This window comes from Micropterus salmoides, unplaced genomic scaffold (assembly GCF_014851395.1).
Source record: "Micropterus salmoides isolate LMB-PRFRI ecotype aquatic unplaced genomic scaffold, ASM1485139v1 Ms_hic_scaffold_22, whole genome shotgun sequence".
Classification (NCBI taxonomy): Eukaryota; Metazoa; Chordata; class Actinopteri; order Centrarchiformes; family Centrarchidae; genus Micropterus; species Micropterus salmoides.
The window spans coordinates 3093023-3108134 of NW_024041373.1; the positions used below are offsets into that span (position 1 = coordinate 3093023).

General features: G+C 40.5%; 1 long non-coding RNA gene across 1 annotated transcript in view; it reads right to left on the reverse strand.

The window, feature by feature from the left end:
- Positions 1-6692: 6692 nt before the first annotated feature.
- Positions 6693-15112, reverse strand: part of LOC119917637 — a 38318-nt gene continuing 29898 nt past the window's right edge. The window contains exons 4-5 of the long non-coding RNA XR_005447316.1: positions 9214-9424; positions 6693-7235 (exon numbers count right to left, since the gene is read on the reverse strand). This is a non-coding gene — a long non-coding RNA (uncharacterized LOC119917637). The remainder of the gene's footprint in view (positions 7236-9213; positions 9425-15112) is intronic.

Sequence of the window (15112 nt, forward strand, 5' to 3'; positions counted from 1 at the left end):
TTGCTCGGATTATATATATTTTTTTTTTTTTTTTTTTTCTTTTTTCTGCAAAGTAGGCCAACTGACATGGCCTAAACATACTCGAAACTCACCAAAATTTGCAAACGTCAGAACCGGTGAAAAATTTCGTATCTACAAGTTTCGCACATGGGCGTTGCAAAATGACTCGCTAGCGCCACCTAGAAAATTGGAAAAATAGCCCCTCGTTCACGTTCAACCTACATGTACGAAATTTTCTGGGGACATGTATCGTATCAAGACGCAAAAAAAGCCTCAAGAACCCATAGCTAAAGTCACAGGAAGTCGGCCATTTTGAATTTTACGGCCATTTTTGGATGATTTACACACTTCGTACTTTAACGAACTCCTCCTAGGGATTTAGTCGGATCGACGTCAAATTTCTGCTGTGCCTTCTAAAGGCATTGACGATGAAAAGTTGTGCTATTTGCGCGTTTTCGTCAATGGGCGTGTCCGTGGCGTCGATGATTCGCTATGAACAGGAAGTTGTCGTAACTTCAGTGTACATGCTCACATCTGGACCAAACTGTACATGTAGGATGAGAGTCCCGCCCTGAACACATGTACATGCCGACATTCACCCACAGTCATAGCGCCACCTGCTGGCAACAGGAAGTGACTTTAACGAAGCAGCCCCCGCCGCACGTTTCACCTACGTGCACGAATTTTCTGTGGTACGTGTATCTTGTCCAGACGCACAAAAAAGCTCTTGGAGCCATGCCTAAACCAACAGGAAGTCGGCCATTTTGAATTTTACGTCAAATTTTGGATGATTTACACACTTCGTACTTTAACGAACTCCTCCTAGGGATTTAGTCCGACCGACTTCAAATTTGTGCTGTGCCTTCTAAAGGCATTGAAGATGAAAAGTTGTGCTATTTGCGAGTTTTCGTCAATGGGTGTGTCCGTGGCGTGGCGTCAAGATCAAGTCTTCGCCATGACACAGGAAGTTGTTGTAACTTCAGTGTACATGCTCACATCTGAACCAAACTTTACGTGCTTGATAACTCTCCCACCCCGTATGGAGGACCGATCCTGACACAGTCAGAAATAAATACAGAAATAAATAAATGCTCAATAAATAAATAAGCATCCAATTAAATACACAAAAAAATAAAGTAAATAAATAAATGTAGGTAGTAATTAAATTATACAAGGAGACATAAATGTATATATTTTAATTAGTGCCTTTACTTATTCACCTTTGTTATAATTACCTTATTTGTTTATTCAACTTTATTTATTACTAATTTTTTTAATGTATTTATTTATGTGTGTGTTTTAATATTTTTGTCTGTTTTATTCTTCCTTTGTATTTATTTACCTTATTTATTTTCACCCATGGTATTTATTTCTGCCTGTCTTTTTAAATTTTTGTATGCATTTCTGCCTCATTATGCAAATGAGGAGGGGCTGTGTCTCAAGGGGTCATCTTCTCTGCTATTGGTGGACCAGTCAGACAGGAGAGCTCCTACTCTGCCTGCAGACATCAACGATCTTGCCCCTCACACAGTCAGATGGCTTCCTTCAGTGCGCTGAGGTGTTTAACAACTCTGAAGACAATACTACCAGCAATGTCTTCCTTCTCTTTTCACGTAGACGCTCCGACAGACAGTGCTTTCAGTTTGCTGCATGCATGGACACAGAACTGCGGTATAGGGAGAAGCACACGGTCAGCTGGCTGCAGCTAAATCTGGAGTGCACTCGTATTCAATTCTGTATGGTAAATTCAGTTTTAACGGAGCAGAGCGAGCTGACAGGCAGAGTTAGAGACTTTTTCTGTCTGTTTCTCTCTTTACAAAGACGCATGTTGCAGTCAGAGTCTTCTCTGAGATGCGAGCACGACATACAACACAATTTATCAAATTACACAACGGATATACAGTATGAAAATAAGATTGATTGGATTATACTCACAGGAAGTATAAAACCTCTTACATGGTCTATTAAAAGTAAAGTAACACAAAAATGTCAGGGAAATTACTTTACTTAGATTTAAGTACTGCAGTTGTACATTTGAAATACCTTCCTACCTTTCTGATAGGAAGCCTTCTTGAGGTGGTATAAAACATTTCTTCTTATATTCTGATTTGAGTTGTGGACAACTATGACCACATGAATTAAAAAACATTTCACTGCCCAAGTCAGCTATAACACAAGTCTTGTTCATCAGACTACATGCTGTACAGTATTTGTGGACAGATTTTGTCCCAGGATTTCTTATGCATTTCTTCTTCTTCGTTGCATGATTTAGAATAATAAGGTGAGAAATGGGTCTATTCTGAGTTCATCCTGCACTGCAGCAGCTAATAAAGTCCATTTAATCCCAAAACGCTTTTCTTTTAGGCAGGCTGGAGCAGAAAACAACTCACCTTTCTCAAGTTGTACAGTAATGTCACATGTGTATGAAGGTGGATCAAACAAGCTAATCTTAAATGTCAAAGTAGAGAGGAGCCTAGTAGGCCTATTTATTTTCATTCATTACACAATATGAATAAGCTATGCAGACAGTTGTAAAGAAAGAACATCTTTTTCTTCTGTTCTCTACTTGTTATAGTTACACAGTATTAGGGGTGTGGGCTGTATTAAAAGTATCCACTGTTCTCCCATGCTCTAACACACAGTAACGATGAAATGTGTGCTGTTCTCACATTCTTCCTCTGTATGTACACATAAACAACAAGGCAGGGAAATATAAAAGGAATTTATTTTATTGTTTGGGTACATTATTGTTCAGTGTACATGCTCACATCTGAAACAAACTTTACGTGCTTGATAACTCTCCCACCCCGCAGACATCTACACGTCAATACCGATTTATATTCATAGCGGCAAGTGCTATGTAGCTCCACATAGGGGACACAGGAAGTGACATATAGCACCTTCATGCGGCGTCGGAACCGCGTAGGAAATTCACAGCCGCACCGGCAGAGCTCCAGAATGCAACTCGGCCGGCTCACACGCGGACGCGCTACAAGTGCGAGGGCCCGCCCAACGCTGCTTGCAGCTTTAATTTTTTTTTTTTTCTGCAAAGTAGGCCCAAATGACATGGCCTAAACATACTCGAAAACTCACCAAAATTTGCAAACATGTCAGAACCGGTGAAAAATTTCGTATTCTACAAGTTTCGCACATGGGCGTGGCAAAATGACTCGCTAGCGCCACCTAGAAAATTGGAAATGATTAGCCCCTCGTTCACGTTCAACCTACATGTACGAAATTTTCTGGGGACATGTATCGTATCAAGACGCACAAAAAAGCCTCAAGAACCCATAGCCTAAAGTCAACAGGAAGTCGGCCATTTTGAATTTTACGGCCATTTTTGGATGATTTACACACTTCGTACTTTAACGAACTCCTCCTAGGGATTTAGTCGGATCGACGTCAAATTTCTGCTGTGCCTTCTAAAGGCATTGACGATGAAAAGTTGTGCTATTTGCGCGTTTTCGTCAATGGCGTGTCCGTGGCGTCGATGATTCGCAATGAAACAGGAAGTTGTTGTAACTTCAGTGTACATGCTCACATCCGGACCAAACTGTACATGTAGGATGAGAGTCCCGCCCTGAACACATGTACATGCCGACATTCACCCACAGTCATAGCGCCACCTGCTGGCAACAGAAAGTGACCTTTAACGAAGCAGCCCCCGCCGCACGTTTCACCTACGTGCACGAATTTTCTGTGGTACGTGTATCTTGTCCAGACGCACAAAAAAGCCTCTTGGAGCGATGCCCTAAAATCAACAGGAAGTCGGCCATTTTGAATTTTACGTCAAATTTTGGATGATTTACACACTTCGTACTTTAACGAACTCCTCCTAGGGATTTAGTCCAACCGACTTCAAATTTGTGCTGTGCCTTCTAAAGGCATTGAAGATGAAAAGTTGTGCTATTTGCGAGTAGTAGTTTTCGTCAATGGGTGTGTCCGTGGCGTGGCGTCAGAGATCAAGTCTTCGCCATGACACAGGAAGTTGTTGTAACTTAACGTGTACATGCTCACATCTGAACCAAACTTTACGTGCTTGATAACTCAAGGGGTCATCTTCTCTGCTATTGGTGGACCAGTCAGACAGGAGAGCTCTTACTCTGCCTGCAGACATCAACGATCTTGCCCCTCACACAGTCAGATGGCTTTTTTCAGTGCGCTGAGGTGTTTAACAACTCTGAAGACAATACTACCAGCAATGTCTTCCTTCTCTTTTCATGTAGACGCTCCGACAGACAGTGCTTTCAGTTTGCTGCATGCATGGACACAGAACTGCGGTATAGAGAGAAGCACACGGTCAGCTGGCTGCAGCTAAATCTGGAGTGCACTTGTATTCAATTCTGTATGGTAAATTCAGTTTTAACGGAGCAGAGCGAGCTGACAGGCAGAGTTAGAGACTTTTTCTGTCCGTTTCTCTCTTTACAAAGACGCATGTTGCAGTCAGAGTCTTCTCTGAAGAGGGCAATGAAGTCTCAGTAGTACCCGATGCGAGCACCACATACAACACAATTTATCAAATTACACAACGGATATACAGTATGAAAATAAGACTGATTGGATTATACTCACAGGAAGTATAAAACCTGTTACATGCGTAACACTGTAATGTCAGGGAAATTACTTTACTTAGAATTAAGTACTGCAGTTGTACATTTGAAATACCTTCCTAACTTTCTGATAGGAAGCCTTCTTGAGGTGGTATAAAACATTTCTTCTTATATTCTGACTTGAGTTGTGGACAACTATGACCACATGAATTAAAAAAATAAAACATTTCACTGCCCAAGTCAGCTATAACACAAGTCTTGTTCATCAGACTACATGCTGTGGACAGATTTTGTCCCAGGATTTATTATGCATTTCTTCTTCTTCGTTGCATGATTTAGAATAAAGGTGAGAAATGGGTCTGTTCTGAGTTCATCCTGCACTGCAGCAGCTAATAAAGTCCATTTAATCCCAAAAACGCTTTTCTTTTAGGCAGGCTGGAGCAGAAAACAACTCACCTTTCTCAAGTTGGGTACATTATTGTTCAGTGTACATGTTCACATCTGAAACAAACTTTACGTGCTTGATAACTCTCCCACCCCGCAGACATCTACACACCAATACCGATTTATATTCATAGCGGCAAGTGCTATGTAGCTCCACATAGGGGACACAGGAAGTGACATATAGCACCTTCATGCGGCGTCGGAACCGCGTAGGAAATTCACAGCCGCACCGGCAGAGCTCCAGAATGTGCAACTCGGCCGGCTCACGCGCGGACGCGCTACAAGTGCGAGGGCCCGCCCAACGCTGCTTGCAGCTTTAATTTTGTCTGTTTTATTCTTCCTTTGTATTTATTTACCTTATTTATTTTCACCCATGGTATTTATTTCTGCCTGTCTTTTTTAAATTTTTGTATGCATTTCTGCCTCATTATGCAAATGAGGAGGGGTCATCTTCTCTGCTATTGGTGGACCAGTCAGACAGGAGAGCTCTTACTCTGCCTGCAGACATCAACGATCTTGCCCCTCACACAGTCAGATGGCTTCCTTCAGTGCGCTGAGGTGTTTAACAACTCTGAAGACAATACTACCAGCAATGTCTTCCTTCTCTTTTCATGTAGACGCTCCGACAGACAGTGCTTTCAGTTTGCTGCATGCATGGACACAGAACTGCGGTATAGAGAGAAGCACACGGTCAGCTGGCTGCAGCTAAATCTGGAGTGCACTTGTATTCAATTCTGTATGGTAAATTCAGTTTTAACGGAGCAGAGCGAGCTGACAGGAAGAGTTTTCTGTCCGTTTCTCTCTTTACAAAGACGCATGTTGCAGTCAGAGTCTTCTCTGAGATGCGAGCACGACATACAACACAATTTATCAAATTACACATCGGATATACAGAATGAAAATAAGATTGATTGGATTATACTCACAGGAAGTATAAAACCTCTTACATGGGTCTATTAAAAGTAAAGTAACACAAAAATGTCAGGGAAATTACTTTACTTAGATTTCAGGACTGCAGTTGTACATTTGAAATACCTTCCTACCTTTCTGATAGGAAGCCTTCTTGAGGTGGTATAAAACATTTCTTCTTATATTCTGATTTCAGTTGTGGACAACTATGACCACATGAATTAAAAAAATTCTGCCCAAGTCAGCTATAACACAAGTCTTGTTCATCAGACTACATGCTGTACAGTATTTGTGGACAGATTTTGTCCCAGGATTTATTATGCATTTCTTCTTCTTCGTTGCATGGTTTAGAATAATAAGGTGAGAAATGGGTCTGTTCTGAGTTCATCCTGCACTGCAGCAGCTAATAAAGTCCATTTAATCCCAAAAACGCTTTTCTTTTAGGCAGGCTGGAGCAGAAAACAACTCACCTTTCTCAAGTTGTACAGTAATGTCACATGTGTATGAAGGTGGATCAAACAAGCTAATCTTAAATGTCAAAGTAGAGAGGAGCCTAGTAGGCCTATTTATTTTCATTCATTACACAATATGAATAAGCTATGCAGACAGTTGTAGAGAAAGAACATCTTTTTCTTCTGTTCTCTACTTGTTATAGTTACACAGTATTAGGGGTGTGGGCTGTATTAAAAAGTATCCACTGTTCTCCCATGCTCTAACACACGGTAACGATGAAATGTGTGCTGTTCTCACATTCTTCCTCTGTATGTACACATAAACAACAAGGCAGGGAAGGGCAGTTTCGGCAGTTTGATATGTTTCATTCATTTTTCTTACATAATATTAAGTATCTTGACATGTTTTGTGGTTACTGTAGTTTGTTTAAATGTTACGTATTAGTCTATCCCCCTGTGTCAGAATGGTTGATCAGCAACTTAATACGTTTACCCCACGTTCAGTTTAGCCTGTTCAGTTCATGTTAACTTACTGTAGCCTGTGTTAAGTTCTGTTTAGATGAACCCAGAGCTTTAATGTATCTTTTGTAAATTGGTTGTTTAATTTTTTTCTTTTTTTCCTGGTAAATAAAACTTTTTTTGAAAATTTACCAATGACTCCTCATGCCTGCCAGCTGTGTCCCTCACAAGTCTTTGAAACCTGATTCTTAGAAGTCAGCGTCATGCATTTAAAAAAAACTAATAAATTAAGGGTTTCCAGATGCTTACTGTATTGGCTCTCCTTGACAGGGAAGTCTTTGACAGGAACTGCACTGTGTTCGTCCATGCGTAGAGATATTACTTTTCTCTGCAAGCTGGTTGACTTCCTCACCAAAAATATCTGCAGGCCAGGGGAGGAAACATTCAATCAGAACAGATACTTCAGTATATATGATAAGGCAGGCATTAGCTACAATGCTATCTTTACTTGATTGAATAGGGTTGAACACAAGACTTAATTAATCAGAAAAGTGCTTTATTGATACTTTTTGTTAAATGTACTTTATTCATTAATCACTCTTCTTGGGGAAAAAATCCATTAAAGCTCTGAAAACACGTTTTTTGAATCAGCTTCGTACTCTGACCACAGCGGTTTGACATCAACACCGCTTTCTGCCAAAATTGAAAGAGTTCAAGTTCAGTTGGGAAAAGGTTTTGTCATGTACCAATCAGGATTAGCTAAATTTGAATCCCAGTGTGATAATTGTGGAGTAATTATGCAAGCACTTCTGTTGAAGCAAATTCTTTTTGAGTGGTAAACAAAAAAGGCATTAATCCGGCAATGCTTGTTGCAAAGATTTGTGAGTGGCATTTGAGGTGGCTTGATTTATTTTTTTGAGTTCTAGTACAATTCAGATCAATGGGAAAGTAAAATTAATCCCAACACTTCAGGTAGGTAGTTGTTTGCACATCCCATCCTATTTGTAGGCCATGTGCAGGACAACAGATTAAACAAGGGGGAAAAGTGTGTACGGTGGATTTTTCGCTACTAGTTGTTCTATGTCAGTAGGGAGGAAACACTGCCATGCCTATACATTTTTTGGGAAGCTAATATCCAGTGTGTGGACACTTTTTTCCCTTAATATAGTATTTACACAGAAAAATTATTTTTGCTTGCATATTTGATTTACTAAAGACCATTTCATCCTTCTCTAAACAGCAGTGAATAAACATCAGCTATTACATTACAAAGTCTCAGGAAATCCAGGTTGACAAAATTGTTGCGACTCTGTAAATAATATCACAGTACGGTCTAGACCTGCTCTATATGAAAAGCGCTATGAGATACTGGTGTTGTGAATTGGCACTATATAAATAAAATTGAATTGAAAAATAAATGCAGATGTAGAGAAAGCTGGTTCATAGGTAACATTCATGTAAAAAAAAAAAAACAGACGATTTGATTTGAATGTTCTATTTTTCATGAGCATTCCCAAAAATAGGAAGGCTTATAATGACTGTAAAAGGTGCTGACCCTGAATTATAAACATGTAGGCTGCGTTTCATTAGTAGGTCCATTTCTCATCATCCCTTGGTATTACATATTACATATAAGAGGTGGCAGCGAGAGTAGCAGGGCATTTAAATGGAACGCACCTGCACATTTACACTTTCAGCCCAAACTATCATGGGTCGACCTCCAGTTGTGGGCACTATACTGCTTTTTATAAATCATCAGAAATACCTGCATATTCATTTTAATGAGGCGAAGGCATCCTCAGCAGATAATTGCAATCTGTAGGCACTTTGTAATTACTTGCATCCATTTCTGATTGGGATCTGTATCATATTTATTTAAAAAAGGGGTTTATGTGATCTTGTAAAACAGCAGTTTCCCCATGCCTTAACAGATAATGTTGGAAATAAAGAATTCACACTTTAAACCGAACAGTACAACAATCCAAGTTAATGTGAACTGCAATTAGTAATATGATCGTTTTCAGTAAAATATCAAGCCATCACTGAGATTAGAAACTATCTGCTGACAATGCAGTGTTTTATGTAGATTACTGCCACCTAACCATGGATATGCAGTACTTCCCTGTAGCAATGCATAACTGCAATATATACCTCTGGACCATTGTTGCTGACTCACTCCCTCAGCCCACTGAGGTCCGATCTCACCAAGTTCACTTCAGTTTTTCAGACAAATGGAACACACTTGTCACGGGGCAGGGGATCCCCCGAGGGGAAGTCAGACAGGGATGTTGAAGGACTAATGAAACACAGCCATAAACTACACAAATTATCAAAAAAGTAAAAAGCTTTAAGTCAGCAGTGTTGGACAGAAAAAGCCACGGTGGTTGCTGTTCCCTCACCCCGGTCGGTTGGCTCTGCAGTATACGTGTGGAGTCCTGGTGGCTGAGACCCAGCTGTAGCCACACAGAATGTGTATGCACCAGTCTGTCCAGAACACTGAGCCGCCGATGGAGGGAGTCGTAACCTGAATCTCTCATTCCGGCCGGCCCTGCTCCAATCCCAGCACAAGATGAAGCCTGTAAGAAGAGACCTCCTACCTCTTCATCCAGCCTAAAAACAAAATCGAACTAATATAAGAGAGTACATTGCAGGGACTGCACATTTCATATCACAACTGAATGTTGTAACAAATGCACCACACACCATATCTATTTCCACCAAAATACATACAAGTAGAAAGTCTTGAGAGCAACAAAATAACAAAATGTGAATGACATAAATACAGAAACAACACACTGAGCAATAGGTAGACAATGATTAGAGTCGTGATCCAGTACCAAAACAGAAACAGACATTCATCAGAAAGAGTGTGCCTTTCTAATTTTAAGCATTGGAATCCTGGGCAGGAAGTTTAACACGACAACGGCGTGATGCTTTACAGCAACAACACGACTTTTCAGCAAGCTATAAGAAGAAGCAAAAAGTATATAATCTACAATGGGAGTTCTTTGGAAGAAGCTAGCTCAGTATTGTAATATGGATATTTTGGGCTGTGAAGAGACTGAAGAAGATGTCTGAGGAAGAGAGGAAGAGAAAAAGAGAGAGTGACCGAGCAAGAGACCTGACAAGAGTAAATATCAGACTGGTTTTTACTCTGAGCTGAGAGGATGCAGAACAGATACCGAGCTGGCCTTCTTTCTGTTAGACTAGACCAGTGGTTCCCAAACCCCCCCTCTCTCTACAGAGCTGTGTATTGATACAGCTCTGTAGAGAGAGGCAGCCGATATTACTGAAGGTGCAATAAACACCAAAATCTGTTTCTATGATGACAAGCAGCGCAGTGTCCCTGTTACACCAGTGTGAACATGCCCGAAGTCACAGCTAAGGGGGTTCACTCAGTGACACTCGTGAAAGTGACAGCTTTTAAATCAATCACTCTCTCCATACCCACTCACTGCGCTTAAACACAACATGCATCTGTCTTCTCTGTCTTTTCAAATTCAAATTCAAATTAGCTTTATTGGCATGAATGTGTAATAACAATATTGCCAAAGCATCATACATACAACATAAGAACAATCAGCCCCATACATTTCATTAAACAATTAATTAAAGCGTGAAGTTGTAGCAGCAAATTTTAGTTATGCATTTTAATAAATTTATGAGAATTGATACCCAATTATGAATTAATATTCATAAAATCAAAATTTCCTCGTTAAGGGCACCACCGGAGTTGTTATAATCCTAGAGTCTCCGGACCTCTATGTAGTTTTGAATAATTATACAATTATTACTAGTGATCAGTTAGTTAATAATCGCTCAATTATCTTAAATCAGTCAGTCAATCTCATATCTATTCTCTTGGCAGGAACTAGAAATAGGCAACACAGTGAATAATTTATTCTCTAACTAAGGTGATAAAAAGATGGTTGGATATAGGGAACATAAACATTTGCTGAACAATGAGCCTGGAGGTTCGATTGTGGGAAGCATTTGACTCATACGGCATAGAAGAGCTAATGAAAGTAAACTAATGCTATAGTTTAAAGTTTGAGTTAAAATGGACATCTGATCACAGAACGTGTGTTAAGTCTTACTGCTTGTCGACAGCCTGCTTTTGGCCTGTTGCACGGGTCCCACGCTAGCTGCCCGATCCTGGCTTTTTGCTAGGGATTCTCCGGGGTTCTCCGTGTCTGATTGAAAACGCCTCCTCCGTCTGGCAATTCGGCTGTTTTCAGGTTTCCTTCGTTGTAGCTGGCGAGACCACGTGGCTTAGTCTGACCTCGGTGAAGTTGGCTCGACGAAAAAGGCTTAAAATGGAACTTGGTCGTTCCTGAATTAGTCCAGTGTAACTTAACGGACTCATAACTTTAACAAACAAAAGAAATAAAGAAAATAAAACAAACTGAAGGCAGATCGATGTCGCGGCACTTCAGGTGTGTAGCTTCAGGCGAACAAAAGGCCTATTTGTTTCGCTGGCCGAGTCTGGGCGTTGCCTGGCGAGGCACGCCAAACGCGTGCCGAAGCGTCCAGCGAGCAGAGCAGAGTGGAAGAGAGCCAACAGCGAAGAGAAGAGAGCGAAGCGAGGTCACGTGTCGCTCTTTTGTTGCCTGGGGCGTGGTTCCCCAGGGGGCGTCTCAGGTTTCCCAAGGGACTGCCTTTCTAAACTTAATGTCTAAAGAAAAGAAATCTATTTGCACATATTATAATCAAATATTTTCCACAATCGAACCTCAATGGTTGAACGGTTGTACTGTTCTAGGCATATGGTAACAGGAAACAATTGTCACATTATTGGTCAGGATATTTATACATTTAATGGCATTTCCGATGAGGGCATGTAATACTTATTTCGTCCACTTGGGGGAGCTCAGGTTAGATGAGGAAAGCTTGGATTAAATCAAAGATCGTCTCTCCTTAGGAACCGGGGAATTTGTTGATTCATCCTTAAATTCAAGCTGGCAGTTAAGAGTATAGTAAAACATTCCTTTGTTATCATTTCTAAAGAAATTTTGTAGGAAAGTGTTATGAACAAGCATTGATTACATTAGATGAAGGAGTGTCTTGCTGAAAATAAAAACACTGCACAAGTAACTTGTAACAGATAGCAACAACAGTTAACATAACTACTGAAATAGAGGCAAACGTATTCAGGTAACTAAAGATTTAATTAAACTTAATTAAATGCTTTGAGTCTTTACATTGAAAGTTCAGTGTCTGGACCACGTCACACTTGGGTGAGACAGGGGTTTTCCTTTTTGATGTGGTAATAAAACAAAGAATAAGGTCAGTTGCCACGGAAACGTGTGGTGGGGGGCCAGTTTTGATAGGCTGTTTAGGGAAATGCCAATGGCTGGTTCCTGTCCCTTTGTCAGTTTAACAGTCAGGCCCCGCGTTATCAGCTTCGGAATCAAAAAGGTGCCAGTTTTATGGTCGGGATAGCACTGAGAGAAAGCAACTTTGACCCCTCCCCTTCTTCTCCGGGGAGGAGAAAGGAATTTAGGGTAGCTCCAAATTTATTCAATGAAAAATGCTGAAACACAAGAGCTGTTAAAGTCCAGGAGTTTATAACTGAATTAAAATTAATTAATTTATTATCTAGGTGAAAAGGTCCCACACAGGCCTATTAAAAGAGGTTATTTCCCCAAACGGAGACTCAAAAGAGAAGAGAAGGCAAAGCATGTGTACTGACTTAGCAGGGTTTTATTAAATTAGAAAAGTTGATCTACAGGAGAAAACAGAAAGCAATAGTATTCAGAATGCCTGAATTTTATTAAATTTTTATATTGTGAACTGTCACATACTGCCCGAATATTGTGTTTCACTTTAAATAGGCTGCTTCTCAAGTCTTTTAATTGCATCCACGTTTCCCTCACTTACGTCTTTTCCTTGTGTCTTAGTCCCGCCCACCGGGGATTCATGAAGAGATGCAAGGAAACCAAGCCAGGAGAAAAAGGACGAGGAAATATGTTTTTAAAGACATGAGACGTCCTTTCCTCCGAATCGTCACATGAAGCGACGTCTGTTTCTGATGACAGTGGCAGCTGATCACAGCTGGATCAGCTGTCAGTAGGCTCTGTAGAGACTTGAAAGAGTTTTTGTGTGTACACATGTGCTGTTCTGATACTAATAAAGTCTCAGTTATCAGTGCACAGCAGCATGACTCTCTCTGTAGCTGTTACCTGTTTAACAAACACCTGCACATGAATAATTATAGGTCTCTGTCCTGCCCAGAGGCACGAGATCATTTCTACTGGAACAATACTCACATAATTTTTTTGATTCTGATTGTAAATTCATTATTGAATAACCCAGAATATTATGTTTTGGGATTTATTAGGCTAAAAGTTTAAGAGAAAATGAAATGATGTCACTCTAAGTCGATGCTCAGTTTTAGGCTTTCAGTTTATTTCTTCTTCTGATATCCTTTAACACTAGCCTACGACATAGGCTACATTAAATTTATGCAAGTCACATCACTCGTCACTGATCGATCACTGCGTTCCATCATATTAATCCAACGCTTTTTTTTTTTTTTTTTTTTCATACTTTCATCAGCTGATTTTACTCGCGGTGCCGTCAATACTTTCATCAGATGCAGTAGGTGAGATCGGCTGCATAAGCGGCTTTATTTTCCTTTGCTTGCTTCATTAGAGTCTTAAGTGCAGTTTAGTGACTTGTCCTACACCTAGCCTACTTGTTTACTATGTTTTATAGTAGTCTATTTGGATTAAACGACCAGCCTCACATGTGACTAAATAAAAATGATGTAAAACATGTTTCTAGCTGACAGACTCTCCGACTCTCTCTGACTTTAATTGTCTCCATAATAAAAGTTGATGAGAGAAATAAAAGAAAAAGAAAATCTTTCTAATAGGCTAAATGAAGAAAGTTGTGTGGGGCTTTTGTTGTTCAGACCTACAATGAACTCAGATTTTAACTAGACAGTGAATCATAAAACAAATCAAATATAGCCTAACTCTTTGCAGTGATGCACTTGAGTTTAATGTTGTCTGTCCTGATGCATCAGATCAGTCCGATCAGCTGCAGCTCCAATCAATATAAGAGCTACCCAGTAAGGAGGTGTGCCAGTCAGTAAAAGACTTCCGCGAAGGATACACTGGTACACTCGCTCAGCTCCTCAGAGATCGCTCCTCGATCTTTGTTCCTCGCACCTCGGAGCGCAAATAAGAGCTTTGAGACGGCCTGCAAGATAGCGGAGCGGAACAACTTCCGGTTCAAGCGAGGAGCGAGATAACAACAAATAAGTGAGAAGCAGCCATGGATGGAGATGAACCATAAACTGGCACAATGCTCAAAATTTCAAATCTCGCCTAGGGCTCCAACACTGTCATGGCCAGCCCTGAGTAGCTGTGGTGTATAATATATGTGCATTTGACGCATAACAGTTTAAAATAGCACTGTAGCAGCTGGATAGAGGATTAGTGACCTTTTTTTTTTTTTTTTTAAACCTGTCCTGCCCAGTAGCCTGGTATAGAGTATAATGACCTGGATACCATATTGTGCCAGACAGATTTTACTTTAACAAGAGAGTATTAAAATACTCCTTTGTCTGTTTTATTATTTATTTAATTATGTATTGATTTGTCACCGGGCCGGACAGGGGGGCAGACACGGGGATGGGGGGCCACAAACAGACAGCACAGAGAAAGGACAAGACCTGTAAGAGAAGGGGGAAAGGGGGATGGAAGGTGGGGACAACAGGGAAAAGCAGTGGGAAACACCAATTGCAGAAAGCAACGAAACCTGTAATAGAACAGAGAGGGGGGCTTGGGGAGGAGAAAAACACAACAAACCAACACAAACAAAAACAAACAATAAAAATAATAATAATAGTAAAAGACAACCAGCCGAACAGCAGCAATGAACAGCTGACATAGTAAGACAACTAAGAGAAAAATGAAAACAAGAAACAGTCACACACACTAAATAAGCAACACAGCACAGCCACGAGAGCTGGAATAATAATTAATTTAAATAAGTAACTGAAAGAAAAGCATCAGGAATAATTCTACCAGGGACAACCTAAATTTGTTTGTGTCTGTGTGCGTGTGGGTGAATGTGTCTGTATGTGTGTGTACGTGTGTGCGCATAAGCCTGTTAAAGAATGTAGTTGTTAGTGAGAGTGGGATGCCACGACTGCGCCACACGTACCCCAGCAACAGGCAGGCAAGAACCCCAGTAGCCAATAGGGGTGGGAGAAAGAAAAAGAATAAATCAATCAAAAAAAAACAAAGACTCCCAGATGCACCGCAATGCAAACGCGGAAGACCCCGA